Source organism: Rhinolophus hipposideros, assembly GCF_964194185.1.
Source record: "Rhinolophus hipposideros genome assembly, chromosome: 14".
Lineage (NCBI taxonomy): Eukaryota > Metazoa > Chordata > Mammalia > Chiroptera > Rhinolophidae > Rhinolophus > Rhinolophus hipposideros.
In genome coordinates this window covers 30,070,984-30,095,589 of record NC_138060.1, presented here as the reverse complement: position 1 = coordinate 30,095,589, position 24,606 = coordinate 30,070,984, and the positions used below count along the sequence as shown (strand labels likewise).

Genomic DNA, 24,606 nt, shown 5'->3' with positions numbered 1-24,606 from the left:
TAATCAAAGTACGGAACCCTGTTGGTTTTGTTCTCCCATTTGCAGAAAGTTAACATCTGGTCCAAATCCCCCACTTTATAGTTGAGGAAAGTGAGGACCAGAGAAGTGTGGCCTATCCAAGGTCACACAGGAAGGTAACGGAAGAGCTGGAATCAGAGCTTAGGCTGAGACTTCTATCACACTATGATAATGCCTTATAAACAAAGCTCTTTGGTTATGGAGATTTTTAAGTTTTATCCAAGGAATGCATCATGCCACTCACCCCTCGTCCTCAGGCCTAATGAGACCGGCACTCTGAGACAAACTCGGGGAAATACAGAAGATCCCTTTTGTGCAGGTAATAAATTCAGAGAAACATAAGGTTGGAAAGGACCTGGAGGGATTCTCCACTGTGTTTCCTTTCCTTGAGGCAGGAGTCACTGACATCCCTCCAGGGGAGAAGTATTTATCTTATTTCTATAACCCTTCAGGGAAGATTTCGTAACTTCACTTACAAAAAGGAATACCTGATTTCTTCTCAACAGTAGGATCTGAGACATAACCATAAAACCCAACATATAGTCTTTTACAGAAAAATATACAATTTTCCTCACCCCATACCTCAGAAGTGATTATTTAAAATCACTTCCTAACGTAGTCCATGGACATTTCTACTGTAAAAGGAAAACAGGAATATGGAGTTGTCATGAAACCTTAACTATAATTTTCATAAGAATTTGTTAGGAATGTAGGAAACTCAGGCCTGGTGGTATGGAGAACTTTGACAGAAATGATCATATTTAGAGACCTGCAGAGCATAACATGGTGAAACATGAAAACTCCTGTGTTAGCTTCCGGCGGTATGATTGTCATCTCTAAGTTTTGTAAAAAGTCCCGTTTCTAGCAAAGCAGTTTTTATCGTAGGCCTTAGCTCGAGAACATACATTTCTAAGTAATCTACAGGGGGGAAAAATCCCCCAAAATCAAAAACTCCACCAATGATTCCATATATATTAATGCCAAACAATTCAAAAGCCAGAGGTTACCCCCCTGAGAGGAGGAAGTCTGCCTAACACTCGAGATATTAAGAGAGGGAAAGCTAATAAATAATGTGTGGCACTTTATCTGAAGAGGATCCCGACCGCTTTGAACTGCTTCTCCATGAGTGATGATGGGATTCCAGGTTCCTGAGAATCCAGGAATGAATCTCTCAAAGGCAGCTGCAGGAGTTAGGGTGGCCCAAGTGTGTGGCACAGTGCAGGCTGCCTGCGTGAGGAGCTGGCAGGTCTGAGCAAGAGTGAACAGGAGAGTCTTGCCTCAGGGTTCTGGGCAAGGGTGCGAAATGGCCTTCTTTAGTTTTGTCCCCTGCCCCAACCATCCCCCTCATGGCCTGTGAAATCATCTGCAGCCATGACTCAGTGCTCCTGTTCTAGACATTTCTCTTCTGTTGTTCTAAGCAAGTGGTTCCCTGAATGCCCCCCACCCAGGTGTTCAGAAATCTCCCATCCACTGAAGCCCAATCCTTGGTCTGTGTCTAGCCCCCCTCTTCAGGCCCGAGAAAGATCTACCTAGGTCCTCACCTAGAACCCTGAAAGTCCAGGCTGGAGGTGATGCTGGATGGAAGGACACCATGTCTGGAAAGACTCTCACACCCTGGGGTCTGCCTTGAGCCGGACAGTGCCCAGGCCTGGTGTGGGGTTCTTGAGGAGACTCAGTAACATCTCAGCCTGGAGGCAGGTCACAGCCAGGAGAAGAGCCACATGTGTCAAGAGCCACAAACCAATTCAGTGTACCCACAAAATGCAAGGAGGTCCAGAAATGAGGCTAAATGGCTCTGAGTGGACAAACCTAGGAAAACTGTAGTGTTAGCATTTAAGCGGGATAACATCATTACTAACCATTTACGTGGCGCTGTTGCTTCACACGTCTTATTCCAATTGGATGATATTATTCCCCCTTTGCAGACGAGAACATCGGGGCTCAGAGAAGTGAACTAATTTGTTCAAGCTTCCAGAACAAGGAGGAATAAGCTGGGGGTTGACTCCACATCCCTGGCTTTTTCTCAAGCTGTCTCCTAAGACCTGGGCATGAACGAGGTGACAACAGCCCTTCTCAGTTCTGTGGGCCTGTGAGCACAGGCCTGGAGGGCATCTTCACAACCTGGCTCCTCAGGTCCCCAACCGCATACTGTTTAGGCGGAACTGCAAAATGCTCAAAACTCAATTCAATTCACTTTAATTTTGAAAGCAGAAGTGAATAGATGCCCCGCAGCCTCTTTCCTAGGAGAGGGGATGAGGATCCAATAACCTGCCTTCCCTTCCCTCCCGCAACAGAGGTGGGGGGCTACTGTAGAACCAAATGCAGCTCTGTCTCTTAGAGAGCAAACAGCTCTGGCTGGAATTCTGGAAGTCCAGAAGCAAATGCAAGAAGAGAAACCTGAGCTTGCTGTGCTTAACCAGGGAGATGCACATTCACTGAAGAGAGGATTGAAACAAAATCAAAATACACGGTGGGTTTCATGACGAGCATCTCCGCCGCTCTTATTGAAACAATGGAATTAAAATGTTAAAGGCACAATGGACACAGGGAGGAAAAAACGCCCGGCATTCCAGTTTAAGGAATCAATGCTTCGTAAATGTCATGTTACTGGTGTTATTGTGTCTACTCCATTTGACAAAAATACTTATGGAGAAAAAGGTTCCTAAGAAGTCATTCTGCACGTAAAACGAGACTCGTTTGTTTTTTTTTAAATTCCAACGCAAAAGACCTTACACCTCTCGATGTGTCATCGAAAGGTAGGCGATATTGTTAACATCGTCATAATTAAAAAAAATCTTTAACTAAAAGATAATAGAAAACTATAAAATGCGGAGAAACTGTAAAATGCTTACTCAAGTTGAAGCGATTATTTTCTGAGCAAACAGATCACTTATCAGTAGTTTCCCCATTACCATTTTCCTAAATCAGAATCCTGCGAGCAGTAAAAGGCTGCATTTGAGACTCCCAAACCTTTCTCCTCCCTCTCCCTACTCCTGGGAGCGCCCTCCTTTCACCTGACCTCTCCCTCCACCGCCTTCCTTGCCTCCATTTCCTAGAACTCAGCACCTCCCTGTTTGTTACCTCCGGGAACTCAGCCTGCCAGGAGCAGTTTCTCCATAAGAGTGGCACCTCATCCCACACTGTCAACTCTGTGATGGCACGATGGGGGTGGGGGTGGGAAACCCCAGGCCTCCCTGCCCTCTCAGCACCCAAGCACCTCCCAGGTTGGCCCTTCCTCCTCTGTGTCTGAGACCACGTGAGCATTCCTGGCCTTCAACCTGGCACACAGAAGGTGCTTAGTAAATGCTTGATGAATAAATGATGCAGGCATCTGGCTAGGAGCCCCTCGCTTTCTGCCATTCCTTGGAGCTTTTCTCTCCACCTGGAATGTCCCAGTCCCCTCAGTTTATCCATATGACCTGCTCCAATTTCCTGTAAGTGAGCAGAACAGCTCCATCATCCAGTCAGTGTGTGAGAGTGATTCTGGCTTCCTTTATTTGCCTCCCGCCACGCCCCCATCTCAATTCACCCATCACTGGATCCTGCACACCCCTCTTCCTAGATCTCTCTCTGACCTCCCTTTCTCTCCATCGCTCTGTAACACTGGGCCACCTGGCATTCCTCGTATCTCTGGGGCTAGCACATGGCCTGTCCTGCTCCCCATTTCCCTGTCCAGTGTCTCCTTGAGCTTGCCCCGTTCTGCCCTCAGACAGGAGCCCCAGCTCGCTGGCAAGGCAGACAGGTGGTCCATGATGTGCTTTTTGCCGGCTCCGTAAGTCTCAGCTTCTAGCAGGCAGTCCCCTGCCTCACCTCAGCAGTCACTTAGTACCAGTGGCTGCAGAAGTCCTCTTAGCCAACCTTGGCTGGCTGGGAAAGCAGACACAAATGGTTAAAACAGGGAATCACTTAACAAAAAATGTCTAAGGGAATTCTAGCTTTAAGTTAAACCTACAAGTAGGCAATCTGATGGAGGAGCAAGGACTGGAGCTTTCACAAACCCCCATCCATCAGCAACATGCCCCAGGCCAGTTTCTTCTAGCGGAGAGGGTACGTAGAGCTATAGCCCAAACAGCATGAGGGCAGCGTCTGTCTTGGTTTTCTGATTCCCTTGCCTCTACCACCTCCAATCTTTCACAGCCTAGTTCCTTCACCAGCACCGAAAGGAGGGGTGCGGACGGCAGCCACTGTCACTTTTTTGAGTCTTTTCAAAGCATTCCATTCATGCCTCATAAATCAAAACACCTATGCTTTCCTCTTATTCTCATGATCCATCCGTTTATGGAATATTTAATAAAGTTATGTGGCTTATCAGCAAGGACAACTGGCATCAAAGCATTTGGAAACAAACGCAACTGACTGGTAGGTGTTGAAAGTATGAGGTGGGGGCAGGAGAAGTCTGGCAGAGCACTCAGCTGAGGCCTGGGGCCGGGGAGATGGGGGGCGTGGGGAATGGCTGGCGGGCGGGCTTGTGTACGACTGTGCTATGCGTGGCCTGTCTTCTGCATTAGATTATGAGCTCCAGACCTGGCCTGGTCAGCTCATTGCCTTTCTGATCTCTGTGTCTAGCATAGGACTGGAACATATCCTGGGCACAGGATATACTGACTGGCTAAAGAAAGGAGCTTCTCCACAGACCAGCGCTACCCAGTTCCAGCAACTCCTCTAGCAAATCCAGCTGCCAAGATACCCCCTCCTCTTCCTACTTGGAGCCCCTCATGGCCTGATCGCATTTCAGAGCCACACACAAGGGACCAGAGACACTCTCTAGTCCAGCCTCGTGGTTCACAGGTCAGGAATGGAGACGAGTGAAGAGACCTGGTCAGGGGTACGCAGGGCCTCGTGACCAGCCCTTCTCCTCCCACCTCCGCTCAGACTCCTCTCCTCTCTCATGCCTAGGTCCCAGGAGCTGGTAGAGCACAGAGAGTCCTGTGATGGCACAGCCCCAGGCCAAGGATGGTTCTGGAACGTCTGCACTGTACGCGAGTGTCTCACAGGTAAGACCCATTGGGCAGGAGTTTTACCTTACTCCCTTTTTCCCATGGCTTGGGGCATGAGAAGCACCTGACTAGCTGAAAAGTGAGCATTTCAGTAAGTTAAACTACAGATAAAAAAATAAAGTCACCTTCAAACCAGGGGGCTGATTTAATGCACCCCTACTGACCCATGAGACCTGAACTGCCTCAGAATAAGGACAGGAAGGAGAAACACAGCAGCTGGCAGACATGCCCACTCACCAGCAAGCCAAGAGAACTGGACGCTGGGTAACTGAGCAAGGGAATACACAGAGATAAACTCACTTCTGGGCTCACAGGTGCTTCATTACTAAGACCGACCTCCTTTTCATGCTGAAAGCATTTGTGTGCCCTTCAACACTTCAGATAGTATCACAAAAGTAAGACGCAAAGCAGTAAATATGTTGATGGCTTGCTCATGGCACAGAGGCACACAGAAATCGACAGAGGCCAAACCACGATGCCTCTCGGGCCGATTTTGCTTTTGATTTGAAAACTGGGCAGGCCTATCTCACGTTCCACCCTTTATGTCATCACAAAAATCAATAAGGACACAGAGGTTCCAAATAGCCCAGGTGGCTGGGAATGCATTCTGGGACTTACTTTATCAGTGACTGTGGTAACTGTGCTTTTTTAAAAGACAAACTTTAAAATTCTTTCCAATTCCCTCACTGCCATTAATAATCCCCTCATTCAGCAAACATCAACCAACACCTACTAAGTGTCAGGCAGTAGGCCAGGAACCAGGGAGACAAAAGTGGTAGCTATATGCCTGCCTGGAGGGCCCCCCCCGTCTGTGCTGGTGGGAAGCAAGACGGACCGGCTAACAATGTTCACAACCCAGGGTGGTAAGAACTGGCATAAATGGAAACAGAGGGAGCCTGAGTGCACAGAGGAGGGCCCCCAGCCCAGTCGGGTGGAGCGAGGAGTGCAAAAGGGGTATGGAAAGGTTCCAGGAGGAAGTAATACAAGTTTTGGGTTTTGAAGGATGAATAGGAGTTAGGCAAGTAGATGAGTTGGGAAGAAGAAACAGCGTTTGCAAAGCCTGAGCATGTGGGAGGCCAGGGGGCATGTCAGAGCGGCAAGAAGGGCAACAGAATAGCCAAGGTTGTGAGGGGGATGACAAGGTTCTCCACAGCTAGATGCCAAGGATCTTGTGTTCTAGGTCAAGGTCAAACTTGATCCTGATAATGGTGGATGGTGAGCCCCTGCAAAGTGTTATTCCGGGGAGTGATCAATCCATAAGTGATTACCTGAGGGTCCCCTGAACAGCTGGGCAGCACTCAGGGACACCTTCCTTTATTCACTGCTCCTGAGGCAACAGCAATTTAAAAGCCTCATTAGCAGGCAGGTCTCTCACAAACAACTAAGCCTTCCTTTCCTTCCATAATGCCCTCTCTGAGGCCACAGCTACTTCCAATTGCATTCTAATTTCAAGAAGTGATAAACATATGCTCACGTTTCCATTTACAAGTTTTTGATGATCAGCCTTGCATTGTAGCTGCAAATTACCCATTTTCTATTACAATTATTTTTACTTCTCTAGATGAAAAAGGAAAAGAAGCACTTTAAATTACTAAAGTGCCCAAGCCACAGAGGGAGGGAAGAATTAAGCACGGTGGCATCATCCGCCAGCGGCATTATAATAGCAAGAGTTTGCAAAATGAAACACAAGCTTGTGGGCTGTGTTAGACCAGACCTTCTGGACAGATGCATTTGCTCACCGCCATCGGTTCACCTAAAACAGGGCCCAGGCTGCAGCAAACCAGGGACGAGCTGGGCTGGCGGCAGAATTGCTGCTGTGAGGCCTCTTAAGAAAGGCTCCTTGACAACTGGTCTGCTTTAGGTCACAGGCTTGCACTCTTGGTCCCCAACTCTTGCTTTTTCTGCTTCTAGGAGAATTTTTAAAGACGGGATAGCCGCTAACTCAGATGCACCCAAGCACCTGAAATGTTTGGTCCTATTCCGGATGGAACTCCACAAGGACCCAGCCATGCTAACTGGCATCACGGACTCCTCTCCTCATCGAGACCCAGCGCAGGGCCATGGGTGGCTGCCTTCCTGTCCTGCTGGGGACTGGCTAGGATAGGGATGAGGAAGAGCCCTGGGAATGGATGGGAGGCAATGAATTTAGGTCACTAACTGAAGTGAAGAGCACGCCGACGTGCAGAGATGCAGGCCTAGTGGCAGCTTAATGTGCCATTTAATTTGCCTGCAACGTTGATTGACAGAGTAGCAAGTAAATGGAAACGCGACTGTGGCTTTGTGGTTTTGAAGCTGCTGTGGTGACGGTGTTTTGAAAGTGCAGCTTGGACAAGCTAAACAGTTTTATTATTAGGATGAGTGGCTCATCAAGAAACGGCACCAACCGCCAAATTCCTAACATCTTCCACGTGCAACCGTGTTCAGTCCTGAGGACAGGGGTGGAGGAGGACACATGCCTGCTCTCAAGGCTGTCTCTCTGATGGGGGGTCAGACATAGGAAAAGCGAGCGGCTACTTACATTCAAAATGCCATTTGTGGTCCAAGCAAACACTATCACTGCAGCTTTGGAAGTTCTAAATAGTGTTCTCTTTTCACATTTTAAACCCTCATGGATGACAGCGATAAATCACAATCACAATAAATCAATAAATACTAACAATGACAACAGCTAAAGGTTACTCAGTGTACTATGGACTCGGCACTTAGTAGGTCTACTAACTCATCTTTTGGCAGCACCTGTACTGTACCTGTTACCACACTGTCTTCTGTGTTATCTCTAATCTTTGCAAATACTGTGCAGAGAACTATTATCATCCTGTGTCTGACGAGAACACGGCAGCACCGGGCTCTGCAGCTTGGAGGCCGTCCAGGGAAACAGAGCAAGGACGAGCTCCTGTCTGATCACAAGATTGGAGCATTTCACTCCCACTGCCATGAAAGTGCAGAAAGCAGGAGGGGTCCAGACTGCCCCTCCACCCAAGCCCTGGGCTCTTTGGTATTCCAGATGGGCTCATTCACTTTGGCAGGAAACACAGATGTAATCAGCATATTAACCATCCTTTAGACATCAAACATAAATTCTTCCCTCAAGACTAAATTGTTCTCCTTCCTGGGTATCTCAAGATGTTTGCCCGAGTAAGGAACGGTAAGAGCAGGTTAATTTGCAGGTTCTCGTTCCTCTATGGCACAGGCGAGGGGTCCTCAAGTCAACAGATCTGCCGGGGTGTTTCCCAGATGTGTGTGTGTCTGCGCGCGCATGTGTGTGTGCCTGCAAGTGTGGGCGTGTGTGGTGGGGAGTGTGCTGAGGTTGTGTCGGGGGTGTGTGTTGCAGGGGGTGTCATACAGGAGCATGTGCCGTAGGGGGTGTTGTGGGGGCTTCTGTGGCGGAATCTGCCATGGAGGGGACTGATGGAGGATGGGTCTATGGGGTGTCTCATGGGGGGTGTGCTGGGGATATGGGAGTCAAGGGTGGGTGACAGAGGGGCCATGCTGCACGGTGTGGTGGGAATCATGCGGGGGGTTATTTCATGGGGCATACGCTGTGGGGGTATGTCACGGGGATAGGCCGTGAGGGTACATTGTGGGGGGTTGCTGTGAGCGTGTGACAGGGAGGGTGTCGTGAGGTTGTGCTGTAAAGATGTCATGGGTGTGCTGAGGCGCGGGGAGCCTGCCGTCCAGAGGTGCGTCAGTCTCTGGTCAGAGCTGTGGGGCACCTAGATAGCCCCCTACCAGGCCTGCGAGGGCTGCTCTTGCTCACGGCACCTGCCTGACCCCCATGATGGTAAACTCATGCCCCGCACCTCCACTTTTCCTCCGGCCACTGGCGTCACGGTGCCCAGTGAGACAAGAAGCAGCATGTTCTGGAGTTAAGCTGGTGGGATGAGCCTGGAAAACCCCCTTTCTTCCTCACCCCGTCACACCCGCCTTTCTGTGGTGGGGTCCAGGGGGTGTTTGCAGGTCACATCTAACATAGCTTCTGCATAACTCTTCCCAGGGCTCGCTGCCAAGGTGACCCCCAGGGAACCTCCAGGACACAGCACAGGTGATGGAAGGCTCTTTGTGCTGGCAGTGGGACCCAGCGCAAGGAGTCACATCCTCTCTCCCCGTGCAGCAGCCTCTCTCAGGGATCCCACCCTTCCTCTCCTGCTCACCCCTCCAATCCTACAGCCCATCTGTCTTCCGCAGGAGCCGTCCCTGGCAAGACCCACTGGAGTGGCAAATGCTGGAGAGCTCAGGCATGTGAGTGAAGCACTTGTTCGTTGTTTAGAATGTGTATGTCATTTCTACCCCAATCTTTACTAGGAAAGATTTTCAAACATACTGCAAACTTGAAAGAATTTAAAAATGAACGCCTGGATATCCCTCACCTAGATTCTACCATTAACATTTTATTTGCTTGTTTTGGCATGTATCTATCCCTCTATCCATCCATTAATCCAGCTTATTTTTTGATGCCTTTCAAAGGAAATTGCAGACAGCAGTGCACTTTCCCCTAAATATTACAGTATGCATATCACGAGCTAGAGTTCAGTATTTGTTTAGCTTTCTTTTTTTCCTTTTATTTTCAACATACAACAAAATAAACAAATCTTGAGGACACCAAACAATGAATTTTGACAAATGTATGTACCCATGTGATTCCAACCCCTATAAGACACAGAACATCCCATCACCCCAGAAAGTCCCCTCGTGTCCCTTCCCACTCCATCTCCCTGTCCCCCTTCCCTCAAGCAACCACTGTTCTACATTTTTCCTCCATAGACTATAGTTTTGCCTGATTTAGAACTCTAAATAGAAATGGAGTCACACAGTGTAGTCTTCTGTGTTTGGCTTTCACTCAGCCTAACGTCTGTGACATTCATCCAGGTCGTGTGTATATCAGTGGTTTCTTCCTTTTCATTGCTAAGTAACATTCCATTCTTCACCTATATGACAGTTTATGCAGCCTCCTATTGATTCATTCCTTTTTAAAAAGGGATGATTACCACCTCTCCGAGGTTATGTGTGATGAAGTCACTCTCTCTTGCATTCCAACCTGTTTCTTTTGTAGGGAGACGATCAGGTATGCCGACAGTTAGCACACACCTGCCCGACCCACAGAGGGGACGGACAACACAAATAGCATATTCCATCACCTGTGTGGACAAAAACAAAGACGAGAACAGCACAGTTCTAGAGTACAGACTCCCGAAGTATGATGAGATGCAAGAACATTCTAGACAAGAATTTTAGTATGTTTGTTTTTACAGGTATGTTCCATATCTGGCCTGCGAAACTAGTTTTCCTACATGAAGGGGATATGTAGTTTGCTTTTTAAATAAATTTACTCCCATGAAAAAAAAATTATTTAAAGAAATATTAAATATATGCGGGGGGGGTAAAGATATGGAAAAAATCATGAGAGTCAATCTGCAGATGACTGAAGTATGGTACCTAGAGCAGCGGTCGTTAATCCTAGATGCACATCAAAGACACCTGGGAGCTTTAAAAAACAGCCAAGCCTGAGTGCCACCTCTAGAGTCTCTTGTATAATTGACCGGGGTGTTATCTAGGCAGCGGTAGGTTTACAAAGCTCCCCAGATGATTCTAATGTGCAGCTGAGAAGAAAAGAAGAGCTTGGAAAGCACAGTTCTCTAAGGGTGGTCCCTGGGCTGGCAGTATTAACACCACCTGGGCACTTGTTAGACATGCAAGTGCTCAGGCCGCACTCCAGACCTCCTGTGGGGACAGAGCCAGGAGGGCAGTTTCCAGGCTCTCGGCCTCACAGGGAAAGGTGCTGGCTCAGGTAGTAAATGGTCATCAGCTGTGACTGGATGGCCATCAGCTATGGCTAGTTGGCCGTCAGCTGTAACCAGTGAGCCATTGGCCACTAATATAACTGCTGTGGCTACGCTAGCAAAAAATGGGGGCTAGCAAGAAGATGGTGGCTGGCAAGTACGGATTGCAGTTAGGACGGCGGGTTGCGGACAGTGTGGCTCCTGCTTCCTGTGTCTCCAACCCAGCCACCAGTGAGAATATAGTGGTATGAGTCCCCTACCTATGGCTCTATGGGTGTTCCTTTTTGGCCTCACCATATCCTACCTTCTTATGTGGGAAGCGGGACCAGAGGCCCTGCCGGACGCCCTGCACGACACCTACTGAATTAGAAATTGGGGCTGGGGCCCAGCAATTTGGGGCTTCACAAGGTCTCCAGGTAGGTCTGATGCAGCTCAAGTTTGAGAACCACTGCTCAAGGGGCAGGCACAATAAGCTTTACAAGCAGGTTTTATCCAGCTCTCAAGACTGAGGTCTGCACCATCGTGATTCTAAACCAGCCAAGGTCAGCCAGCTCTGCCTGATCTAGTCCCTAAGAAGCCCGTCTCTTCCCTGGGACAGAATGGGGGTGGGGACGGGGGGGGGGTGGAGGCCAGGTGGTGAGCAGCTGCTGACCAATTACTAAGGCAATGACACACTAGGGTCCACTGTGTCTTAACCTCAATTAATCCACAAACCAGTTAATTAGCCTCCAGAAAATCCAGTGTTGACTGTAATTTTATTTTCGCCACGATTTTTGATTATCACTGACCTCCTTCCACCCCATTACCCTTGTTAATTGAGAATTGACTATGCAGTTAAAATGAATGTTTCCTACACTACCAGAGCTGTACCAGATTCATCTTCAAGTCCCTCGCAGCTCAAAAAATGTGATGAACCTACAGATATATTGATCTGATACAATTCATTTCACCAAGAATTTATGAAATTACCACTCAGAGGTCATCTATTATGCGTTCCTATGTCCAAAGGCTTATAGGAAAGAAAGAGAGTTTCAGTTGAAGAATAACATTGTACTTAGAGAGCTAACCCAGTACTTGGCGTCTGGCCTCTTGGGTCGCAGTGATGTCTGTTTTAAAAGATGCTCAACACAGACTACAGATTTGGCAAAGTCCTTGGAAATATTGAGAAGATAAGGTAAGAACACTGGTGGCTGCTCCTCTTCACTGGCTGGCTATTTTGATAAGGAAAAATGCAAAGAAAGAGGAGGCTAACGGGAGATCAGGGAATCTGTTTACCTATTTTAATACGAAGTTTGAAAAATGAACTTTTGAGAGATCCAAGATGGCAGAGTAGATAAACATTGTGCGCACTTCCTTCTGTGAACACATTAAAATTACAACTAAAATTACAGAACAATCCATCTAGAGAACCATCTGAAGTCTGGCTGAAGAGAAGTTTTGTAACTAAGAATATAAAGAAGCCACGGAGAGACTGGTAGGAGGGGTGGAGACGCCAAACGTCTGGGCTATAACAAGTTCACTCAAGTTCAGCTGCTGACAGTAAGGGTGACAGTGATAATCTTTAAGGCCCAAAGGGCAGCCAAAGACATGAGGGTGAGTGAGAGCCCGGCAGAGAGGCCACATCCCACCAGATCTCAGGCAGGGCTGGCTGTCTGATGGAAGAGATCGTTGGGTCAGCCCTTCCCGAACTCCTGCTTCCTCATATAGGATGGTGCCGAGTGCTGAAGAACCAGAGCAGGAAGGCCTGGTGAACTATCGGAGCAGAAGGGGTTCCTTTGGCCACCCGACTGGGTCATCTGGTGTCTCCTACTGGCCTCCTACTAGCCCTGAAAGTCACTTCAGCGGCACTAACCTTGATTCTTCAGACACCTGCCATTAGTTACTCTCCCGTTACCGTGTTAATCACTGCTGCCTCCCCCCGAAGCATCTGTTACATCCCAGGAGCTTTGCTGGGTAATTTCGGGGCATTATTTCCCTGATTTCACATTTCAAGATTTTGAGAAAGGAATGATTATCTCCCTTTACAGATGTATTAGTCTGCTGTTGCTGCTATAACAAATGATCCCAAACTTAGTGGCTTAAACACACACACACATTGTATTATCTTACAATTTTGCAGGTCAGAAGTCCACAAGGAATCTCACTGGGCTAAAGTCAAGGTGTTAGCAAGGCTGTGTTCCTTTCTGGAGACTCTAGGGGAGAATCCATTTCTTGCCTTGTCCAGCTTCCAGCCACAATCCTTGGCTCCTGCCCCCTTCCGTGGCTGGCCCAGTCTTTCTCACACTGCAGTCCTTGTTTTTGCATTCCTTTTTCTCCTGCATTCCTGATTCTCCTGCCTTCCTTTTTCACTTAAAAGGACCCATGTGATTACATCATTCCCATCTGGATGATCCAAGATAATTTTAAGGTTAGCTGATTAGCAACCTTAGTTTTTCATTGTATACATTTATATTTATTTTTTTCTTAACTTTCTAATCATGTAAATATGTTACCTATTCAAAAAACTAAAAAAAACAAAACAGAAAGCTTCTATGGCATTTCAGGTGTTTCTCAAAGGAATAGTTAGCTGCAGGACAAGGCATTCCAGCCAACGGTTGGCGCAGGTCCCAGCTGCCCGGCCCTGAGGAAGTAAGCTTCTATGATGGCTCTAGCCTCAGCCACCATCTGACTGTCATTGAGTGAGAGACCCAGAGCGAGCTCTGCCTCGTTGGGCCTAGTCAACTCCCAGAATAATTAAATGATTGTTTTCTAAGTTTTGAGCAATTTTTGGTTTGTGCCCTAGTCTTACACTTGATTTTCCAAGATGGAAGCCTTCTGACAAGCTTAGGACACTTTACCTATGACCCCAAGGAGGTAGCAGAAACAATGTAAGAGGAACAAGTATTTAGTTCGCCCTGTGAGAAGAGGAATAGCCTAGAACAAGTGAAACATGCTGATTCTGGATGCCTGTATGTGAATCCCAAGAGGCATCATTCCGTAGGCTGCTGGATACAAAGGCTCCATAGAAGGGGTATGGTGGAGATGAGGATGCAGGAGGTGTGTATGTAAGGTGATAAAATCATCCAGGTGGAGTGTACCAACAAGAGAAAGCCAGGGGAAGAACCCTGGGGATGTCCCACTGAAAATGTCAGGAGAGGAAAAAAGGCAGCAGGTGGAGAAATCAAAGAAGAAAACAATCAGGCAGGAAGGAGGGAAATCCAAGAAAGAAGGGTCAAGAGGTGGACATGGTCAGAGGTATCACATGTTGCACAAAAGATACAGATGGAGAAAGCGCAGAAGATGTGGCAATGTGGAAGTCACTGCTGACTTATGGCAGAGTGGTCTTCCTGAAGAAGTAGGGAAAAAATTAAAATCTCAATGCATTCCCATTAATACAAATGACTTCAACCCAATAGCAAATAATTTGGGGCTCTTGGCTTTATTTTCTAAGCAACATTAGAGGAAAAAAGGAAGAAAGGAAAAGGTAAAATGCACACGATTGAAAGAAAAAAGGAGGCAAACATTGACGAATTAAATAACTACCGTCTGCATGACAGAGGGATGACTACAAAGGCACAAGTGGTCAAACCGACTGCCTCTTGAATTCATTTTTTTTTTTTTTTTTGCAGAGACTAGGATAGAGTCTTTTGTTGACCATTCACAGCAATGGCAAGGATGGGTAAGAAGGTGTGAAAAGGCACAGGGTGTCCGTAGGCTTCCTCTGGTGAGCCGATACTGATGAACGGTAGTGGCTGCCAGGACCACCCTGGAGAGGAAGATGGAGGCTCAGGATCGGTGAGTAATGTCTGTTATGCACACAGGACTCGGGAACAGGGCCTGAACACCAGGTATCAGCCAGCTCATTCTTTATGGAACGCATGTTGAACTACAGCTTAAAGGGAAATGGCCTCATTTCTCTAAAATACTGGGCTCAGGAATCTTTTCTATACGGATTCCCAAATGCCCATAACTCAAAGCACAGGAACTTCAGCCACTAACCCTATTGAGCCTGTGACATGGATAATTTCAAATCATCTCTTGGAGTAAGGCCTTCATTTGTAATGACAAATATTCTAATAGACTTAGTAATCATAAATGTATAGAGAACGTTTCCAGACTCTGCTTTATGCCCCAAAACTTCTGCTGTGATTCCTCCTCTGTGCATAGAAAAAAGAAAAAAAAAAAGCACACAAAATAGGTTGGGACCCACAAAACTATAGAGCGAATTCAGCTGAAAGGTCAGCACAGCCATCTTGTATGCCTCAATTATGAATAGATAGTTTGATGAAGAGCCTAGTAATTGGAGACAGAGTGTTTCTATACAAAGGCAGTGATTACAGAACATTCATCACAGTGCCTGCAGCCATAACTACAGAACTTTTCTCCCATCCTCTAGTATGGTGAATCCGGTATTAATAGTAAAACATGGCACTGGAGATATAATCGTGGATTGATACAAATGACATTAAATGCTTTCTCCTAATGAGGTTTTCTTTTAAGATCACCTCAATGTATTTGAGAAATAACAGGAAAAAATCAAGCTACAACAAAGGGGGAATATTGCAACAATAAAGATAAATCTTATTATACACTCAGGCCCTCTTTTAAAGTGTTGGGTCTCAAACTGCACAGCTGCAGAATACTAGCTAGCACTTGGCCACTTCAGTCAAGTATCAGTAGTCCATCCCAGTGCACAGGGGAAAAAAGTACGGTACCACTTTTCTTATTTAAAGTTTTATTCCCACAATTTTTCGTAATCTTCTGGGGTTGGTTACTACTTCATGTAGTCTTCAATTTACTAGAAGCAGATCTGAGTCAGCCCAGAAGTAGGGATTTGGTTACCTTGCGTTGCCTACACTGACAGTGTTCATCGTGGCATTTAGGGAAGAATGTCACAGCAGACACTGCTAGTGCTATGCCCTGAGCTCTCAGGCCTCACCATTTTAGAGAAGCCAGCTTGACTTCCACATGCCAGCATCGCCACCCCTTTGCCCTGGTGCTTCACCTGGAGATAAAAAGCTGCTGGAACTCCCCAAAGGAGCAATGCTCAGCCAATGAGGGGCAGCCATCCACGGTGTGTACACCCCTGGCCCACAAGAGGCTAACTCTGGGGTGGGTGCTGTACACTGGCTGCTGGGGGCTCCCAACAGGTTTAAACCCCAGTGGTCCACACTGGGGACCTGCTTGATGGTGAGCTCCTCTAGCTCATCTCCCTACCTGCTAGCGCGTCCTGCGATCTCCTCCCAAATAAACCAGGCAGACTCAAATCCTTGTCTCAAATAAAGACACGTCATGCTTTCCCAGTGCTTGGCCAATTGCGTGGATTTGAGAACTACTGTTTTAGAATATGCCCTTGGCCACGCACTGGGCCATTGCCACCATCAGGCAGCAGAGGACACTTGGGTACTGGGCCGACACAGGGAGAGCTGGCATTAAGGACATACAATGCAGTCTCTGAGGAATTGAAGTACCCAGGTCTGAGCAGGACAAGAAGCCAGAGTGATGCAGGGCTGTCCCAGGCAATTGCTGACTTCAGGAGAGAGAGGGGGAGAGAGAGAGAGAGGGAGAGGGAGAGAGAGAGAGAGAGAGAGAGAGAGAGAAAGAGAGAGAGAGAGAGAGAGAGAGAGAGAGAGAGAGAGAGAGAGAGAGAGTTGGGGGGGGCAGAGGTTGCTGAAATTTCACCAATGGGGCCCCCAAAGGTTACAAACTCCACCCCCCCTACCCCTGAGCAACAGGTGGGGGACAAGGAGTAGAGGCTGGCAGAGGGAAATGAGGCTACAGGGCAGGAAGCAGCAGTCGCTTCCTTCACCTTCAAAACCCTGAGAATGTGAGTGTACAGAGCCAGAGTGAGCACATCTGCAGGCCATTCAGCCAGTAGACCCAGAGTATGTCCCTCCAACAGTGACATGGAGGCAGCCAGCCAAGCCTGGCTTTAGAAATTGGTTGACTGAAAGATCTAATCAGGTGAAGGCCACAAATGCCATGCCCTTAAAACTGCAAACAGCATAAAGATCACTATTTGACTTAGCTCATTTGAGGATTTTCAAAGAAAGTTATAGGAATAATAAAACAATACAGAAAGTTTGAAGCGTGTGAAAAAGTAATTCCGCTGTTCAAATGCAGTTCTTACCCCTTGGAGGCTTCCCTCGCAGACTGTGTTGCTGAACACTCCTTAATGCAATGGCGTTCTCTGTTCACTGAGCACGACACATCTTCCCACATTACTCATGTCCATGTTTTTAAATACTGCATAACATTCCATCAATCTGGTGTTCTGTAATTTGACTATCTTCCTATACTGCATACTCAGGTCGCTTCGAAGTTTTCACCATTATAAATAACAACGCGTCTTTATACAACAGCTCTTTTCACTGTTCAAATTATTTTCTTAAGACAGAATCCCAGAAAAAGCCACAGGGTAGTGAGTGGCATTTCAACATCTGAAACAGGCAGCTCTCCTCCTTTTATCATCTGTGGCCCTTTGATTACTTATAAAATAGAAAGTGGCTAACAGACACTGGCATCCTTTTCTCACAAAAACACATTAAGGCAAGAATGACCAAAATCATCCTAAGAGTTACATAAAAGAAGGCCAGATGGGAGAAGTAAAAAGCAAAGCAGTCTTTGATACTAAGTATAGGGTTTGTGCCATAAACACCTATTTCTGATCTTTAAAATGAAAGTCTGAAAGTCAGTAATAATTTCAAGTTACACTCTCCCACACCAATTTATGTAACGGGCATTTGGTCCTAATGATCACCTGCTCACAGAGAAACATCGAGCCTTTTATTAAAGGCTGCTCTTTACCTGGCCTGGTGTGATTCTCTTACTGACACTGACATTCATTCTCTCCAATATGCAACTTTTGGGGACCAAATTTGGGCTCGTTTGCATAACTTGTTTTCATCATTCTCCCCCGCCTTACCCTCAACCAACTGCAGACCCTTTGCAGTGAGCAGACTGGCTGATACAATCCCGCTGCACGTGTTGGTCAGCCTCCCTCCACACTCTCTTCTGAACACTGTGACTAGGGGGCAAGGACCAGAGTCAAGGCAGGAACCTCCCTGCATCCACTTTTAATATGTGAACTCTGCTTCTTCTGCAAGTCAGTTCCCACACTCCTACCTTGGCTGTATCCTGCCTTGACAATTCATTTTATAAGAGGAAGCAAGGTGGGTGGAAGAGGGGCTGATGGGAGGGGAACGGCAGGAAGGAAGATTGGCTCTAATTTAGAACCATCCTGGGAGCTCTGAGAAGTTCCAGGTTGACTGATGGACACATTTACTCCTTAGAATGCTTTGTATAAATACCCACCACTTAACATGCACTTTCAAGAGACATAAATACTGTCACTGTGTGTCAGCCTAAAGGAAGGGTGATTTCTACAGTCACTTGTTTTCTCCATGGCTCAGACCACATGATTACAATCCTATTAATGTTGTACCCTGAGAATGCAGCAGTTAAACCCAGCCCACCAAGAGTGGCTTAAGGCCTCGCCAAGTTCTGCACAGAGATGCCAGTTCCGTTCCTTTGCTTCGGGGAAGATGGCAGCTCATTTCTCCTAATAAGGTCTACATCTGAGACTGGTGGGGATCGCAGATGTGTTTTGTGAACAGCTCTCGCCCAACAAATAAAATAACTCTCTAATAATGTTCAGTCATGGGAAGAGAATGTTTCCTGGAGCTGTTTGAATCACATCTTATTTAAAACTGGCCTGTTAGTGGTATTTTCTCCTTGTTCTCAGTCGAACTGAAGGGGCCTGAAGGCAGGTGTGGTACCCTCTGGAGGACTGCTGGTTCCTCATGAGGGACGAGGCTGAAATGGCGCGGGTCTCCATTCGGAGAGGTGGTCCTGCCCTCTGGATAACAGCAGTCAGCTTTGCCCTTCTTTCTCTCAGATGGCAGGTCACTAGCTACAATGTGATAAAAATCTATGCTGGAACCTCAGCCTGGTGCCCAGGGGCATCGAAGAAGGAGAAAACAAACAGGCTCTCAGGTAGCCACTGTCCCTCGGAAAGGAGAGGGCTCCAGCATCCATCCCAGCAGATCTACCCCTCACAGGAGCCTCCAATGAGATAACAGCCGAGGAGAGGCTCTGTAAAGTCTTAAGGGGCAAGTAAATCGGAGCATTAGCATTATTCTCCCATTTCAAAGCCAAAGCACAATAACTTTTGGAAACATATACACATTCTTATAAAATTACCTTAGCAGCAAAACACATTGGTTAGCAGAATTTATAGAAAAACGTTATCCAACAGTCTTCAAAGGTACATAAATAAATGAATATAAGCCTCCAACACTTATGTTGGTGGTCAGCACACTATAGTTTATACAGATAGGGAATTATGTTATACACCTGAAACTTATATGATATGAACCAATGTTACCGCAATAAAAACAACAACAAGTCATTTCTGGATACACTCTACTTACAGTAATACTGACTATATTTCTATATATGTCCCACCTTTACACATACACACAACACACCAGGCTGCTCCTTCATGGCAGTTACTCCAGTTTATAATGTGACAGTGTGTGTGTATGTGGTTAATTCTGTCTTTGTTAATAATCTGTCTCCTGATGTCTGTCGGCCGCATGTGAGTTAAAACGGTATCATTTTGGCTCAGCATTCTAATCGCTGGGACACTGTCTGAAGAATGTATAGAAGGAAGAAAGGGGGGGGAAGGAAGGAGAACAATGAGTCAGGCACAATTCTGGGTCCCAGGAACACGTGGTCCAATAGCTGTGGAAGTGTTTCCAGCCCAGCTGAAGAGGTAATTCTGGGAAAGCTGGAAAAGGGCATGCCTGGCGAGGTGCCCACTGAGACAATGGGAAGGCAGATGCTCTAGGAATTTGGCATTGGGGCAGCTCTGGCCACAGGCAGTGAAAGCAGGGAGGCAAGGACATGCAGATCAGAATTTCAGGCCAGGCCCAGAAATGGCGCTCTCGGGTGGAAAGAGCAGACAGCTCTCACTTCTAGAAGGCACTGCCTACTTCATCCAAGGAACTTGAACCCCAAAACCCATCACTGAGTATCTTAGATTTCCTTGGAGCTGATTTCCCCAGATTCACATTAGAAACAGAATGACTTTCTATTCCTAATTCCTAGATTGGCACTGTGGGTTTACGAGAAGGTGAGAGACAATGATGAAAGAATCATGAGTCCACTGTGGTTTGTTAAACACCACCACGCAGAACTGCACGGCTAAAACAGTGGGGCAGGAGCTGCCATCCTGAGGCGTGCCTTGCAAAATCAGATTTGTCTGTCTTCACCAGGGAACTATGATAAACGAGCAAAAACAGACACTGGTCAGGACAAGCCACTTTATTTAAGAGCTTCGACAGTCTAAAGTGGTTTAACATAGATGCATGGAAGATTTATCTAGATGATAAAATACCTGAACTTGAAAGGCACATAAATTATAATTTTGCAGGTTTCTTTTCTTTTAAGATTTCACATAGTCAAGTGCTTTAAGTAATAAATGGAATGCACATAAAGTTGACTTCATTTCACACAACCTGTCTGGTTAGTTCTGCAGACAGCCATTGCTTCCGGATGGGACAGAGTTCAGAATCAACACCGCCTACCTGTCTCTGTAGCCTTCTGTTCCTCACCAGAATGGAGATCATCAGGAGGATTCATAAAAATTAACAGCAGCTATTACTGGCTGTGCACTAAGGACATCATCAGTATACTTATATATGAGCATGATTTAATACTCGTTAACAGCCCTCTGAGTTAGGTACAATGATTCCCATTTTACAGACGGAAAAGCTGAACTTTAGAGAGTTTCTGTGACACACGTGAGGTCACACAGACACTTATCTGATTCCAAAGCTGTGGTGGTCACCACTAAGGTGCAACATAAATGAAAATACTTGGTCCTTAGCAAGTGCTCAAAAACATTAGTTCTCTTTCCCTATCTCCATACTCCTTTCTTTTAACAGCATGCTTAAACACAGGGATGCTTGCCTTGCAGATTTATATTCATTCATTCATTCAATTCATTCATTCATTCATTCATTCTGGGCTCAGTATTGGGCTGGGTGCAGGACTTATAGAATTGGATTCCATAGCTCCCAGACCAGTCTCAGGCAATTACCATATAAGGGCAGGGGCAGCCCCTCATGGGACACCCATACCCAGCTGTGGGTTAGAGACACACCAAGAACAAGACAATTTTAGTTCTTTCTCAACTCTAGATTTCCCCCCATGACTTCTGCTGTGTTTCCTCTGGCTTGAGTCTTGAGGCTTTCTGACTGTGGCTGTCCAGGACGTCCTTTATCATGCAGAACACCGCTTTTCTCCTGCCAGGCTGATGCTTTCTGGTAAAACCACTGTAACAGATAACTCAACTCCCCTGCTAATCACCCCGCACAGTCCCTCAGAGCCAACCCCTCACCCCCACCTCTTACCCTCTGCCTGCCTTGTTTCACCAGTTTTTGCCCAGAATATGGAATAATAACAACAGCAGCAGCAGCAGTAGTAACTTCCTACATATCAAGCACTGCTCTGTGGGTTTTAGGTACATAACTCATTAAATCCCCATCATAACCCCCGAGGTAGGCACTATCATTATTCCTATTTTAGTTCACTTAGGGGAAGGAGGAGTTAATATTTCTTCAGCGCAAACTCTATGCCAAGCACTGTGTTCAGCTTACACACTGAGACCAGGGTCAGTCACAGAGCTGGGAAGTAATGAGTAAGAATATGAACCCAGGTCTGCAAATGCCTAGCCTCAGGCTCTCCTTTCCAAGTCTGGGACTGCCCTGGTGGTCTGCGAGCAGAAAGACTGCCCTCTCTCCCCCATTCTCCAGCTCCCTTCTGTTAACATCTGTCCTCTGTTTTCTTACCAACACCCACAAAAGGCGCCAGACTCCTCTCTCAACTGTGCTCCCCCACTCTCTGGGCATCCCAGCCACTTTTCATGGAGCTAATCCTGAATCTACACCAACAGTGTAAACAGAGCCAAGGAAAGAATTTGGATCATTCAAGCCAATAAAATACACTAAGCAGTTGACAGGTGTTTCCTGAAGCTCCAAACCCTCTCCAAAATCCCTGGAGTTTCAAGATCTGAGGGGCTCAGCGATGGACCAGCAGGGCTGCTGCCCTCTGGGTAGATTTCTGGCCAGTTTGAGAGGGTGATGCCACCAATAAAAGGAAGGAAGGAACTGAAGCTCAGTGGAAGGTGAGCCTTATGTTCTCGGGGATTCATGGAGCTGGCAGTAATGGGTGAGGCTTTCTGGGAAATGGCTACCTAGTCAGAAGCAGAGGGTCTTTCTCGGGCAAGGCCAGAAGTTCAGTCCCCCCTCCTCTGGGCTCCCAGAGCACCAGGCCCACAGACTGGAACTCAATATACTTCACCTGGCCTGCCCCGGATGAGTTCCAGGAGGGCCGGGCCCATGTGTGATTTCTCTGAATCCTCAGAGCCAGCGCAAGGTGGGAGCCAGTTAAATGTTTCCAGAACGAATGGCCACACCAGCGTCCTTTTAGAGAACAGGCTGTTTGACAGACTCTACTCAAAAGAAACAGGACTCAAGGAGAGGGTAAGGGAGTTTGCTCGGAGGCAGGCACACTGTTTAGTCCAAACCAACATCCTGCTCCATCCAGCTTCACCTTTATTTCACTTACTACCTGCCGGAAACACTGTGGAATCATTTACATTCAGTGTCTCAATGGTCGGTGGGTAGGCACAGTCCCATTTTACAGAAGAAGTTAAGGAATTTGCTTCCCCTTCCAGCTCCGTGCAGGCCAGACACACTGACATTCCTTTCCTTAAACACTCCACGTTCTCTCCCAACAAAAATGTTTGCCCTGTTGTTCTCCACCCTGGAATTTCTCCGTTCACATTGACGTTTGGGCTCCAGCATCTTGGGGACCATCGGTTAAATCCTCTCCCAGCACCCTGAACTTTCTACCCTCACAGCTCTCACCACAGTTTTAACGTTTACGTTTCTGTGCGGGACTTTTCCACTAGACTGTACGCTCCGTGGAGGCGTCGTTCGTTTGCCCATCACTGTATCCCCGGCACTTAGGTCAGTGGTGGGCACTCGGTGGATCACGATAGGAATTTGTGGGATACCTGTTTGTATCTGTTAAGTGCACACGTGGGAGGAAGGTGGGATCCGAACGCACACCAGCCGAGCGTGGGTCAGAGCCACAGGAGTCCTGGGGTTAGGCTGGCGATTCTTACGCAAGAATGGGCGGCGCGCAGCGGGAGAGGAGGCGTTCTGGGGTCGGTCCGACCCGGGACCCGCCGCTGGGCTCCGCACGCCACCGCCCCCGGTCTTGCCGGCGCCCGGGTTTTGGCCGGCGCTCGCCAGGGCAAAGGCGGGCTCACCTGGGTCGGCCCGGCTGCGCTTACCTGCGCGACACGGGGCTCCTCAGAGGCGCTCGGCCAGCCTTGGGGAACTTCCGGGGACCGGGACATCGGCCGCGCCGAACCGAGGCTCTCGGCCTGCAGGCGGCCCTACACCCGAGGACCTCCCGGGGACAGCGCCGGGTCTGCGGACGCAGGGCCTCTGCAGCGGGATAAGCCCAGGACCTGCCGCCTCGACCTTGCGCTGGGGGGCGGGGCTAAAGAGAGCGAACTTGACCGGCGCTCTCCTGCCTCCCCGCTGTAGGCGGAGTCACAGGGAAATTAGGCTCGGCGCCCCGCCCCCAAACGGGGGGCGGGCCCTAAGGAGACCGGGCTCTGCGCCCCGCCCCAAGCCCCGCCCACTCGCTCCACCCCCATCCCTGCCCCGACTCACAGGCCTTTTTGTTAATGTGTTAACGGGCGTGTTTGCTTTTTATTTTCCTGTGTTTTGTATTCCGTTTTATTTCTTAGCTTATTGAATTTCACTACATTTTTAAAGCTCAAATTAAAATATATATCAAATAAGCATGGGCACTTCTTACGAAACAAAATTTTCTAATTGTTCTTGTATGAAAGCACAGGCCCCTCTCCCTTGCTCTCCAGGCACAGCTCTTTATATCAGTTCCTCTATTTAGTTTTTGTGGTGGTCACCCTTGTAGCTAAAAAATAAGCTTACATAGCGATTTTTTGATTTATCTATTGACTTTCTGCCATGTTAGATGAGGATTTACTGTCTTACTGTGCTCCTGCCTCCCTTCTCCTGACAAATTTACACCTCTATTCTCAAGTCCTGCACTGGTGAGCTCTGAAACCTCAATCCTAGAGTGGATAAAGGTTTTCTGGGACCCGAAGCTTATAAAATTATGGAGAGAGGGGAAAAGAAAGGTTGCTTTAGAAAGCTTTACAGAATTAAGGCTTGCAAATGAGTATTTATTTAGAATATGGAAAGCAATCAGAACAAACTCTTGGGGTCTTGGAGATTCAGGTCCCTATCTTAGGTAATTTACTTCCTGAATTTGCTTCCCCAATATGGCCTGGCTTCCTCTGCCCACCCAGAAACCTCCATAAATCCCAACATTCCTAGGGGCAGTGGGGTGAAAGTCAAGATTCATCAGCTTCTGCCATTCAGATTTCCTAATGGAGTGAATTGGAGTGTACAAAAAAGAGAGACATCAAGGGCGATGTCAAGGATTTGTGATCGCTGCACACTTAATTCCCAGTTTTTCCTACTAACACATTCTTAGCATGGAGAGTATTTTTTATAAAGCTGGTTCTGGGCCTCTGTTGAGTCAGCAGATCCTCACAATGCTCCCATGAGGTTGGCGGGACAGGCACATGGTCACCAATTTTAGGAGGGTCCATACTTGTCACTCTTGCATCAGCACAGGGGTTAGCACCCAATAAGTGCCCAGGTGAAGGGGTTGGTGTACCCCTTCCAACTCAGAGGGAAGAAACAGTGTCTATGCCCTCTCTG

At 47.4% G+C, this 24,606-nt stretch overlaps 1 protein-coding gene across 2 annotated transcripts in view; it reads right to left on the bottom strand.

Annotated features, from left to right (window-relative positions):
- Positions 1 to 23,399, bottom strand: part of NMNAT3 (nicotinamide nucleotide adenylyltransferase 3) — a 96,799-nt gene extending 73,400 nt beyond the window's left edge. The window contains exon 1 of one of the 2 annotated variants that reach the window (XM_081071910.1): positions 23,139 to 23,399. The gene's annotated coding sequence lies outside the window, so the exon portion shown is untranslated. The remainder of the gene's footprint in view (positions 1 to 23,138) is intronic. The other variant, XM_081071911.1, reaches the window with a different exon arrangement.
- Positions 23,400 to 24,606: the final 1,207 nt, after the last annotated feature.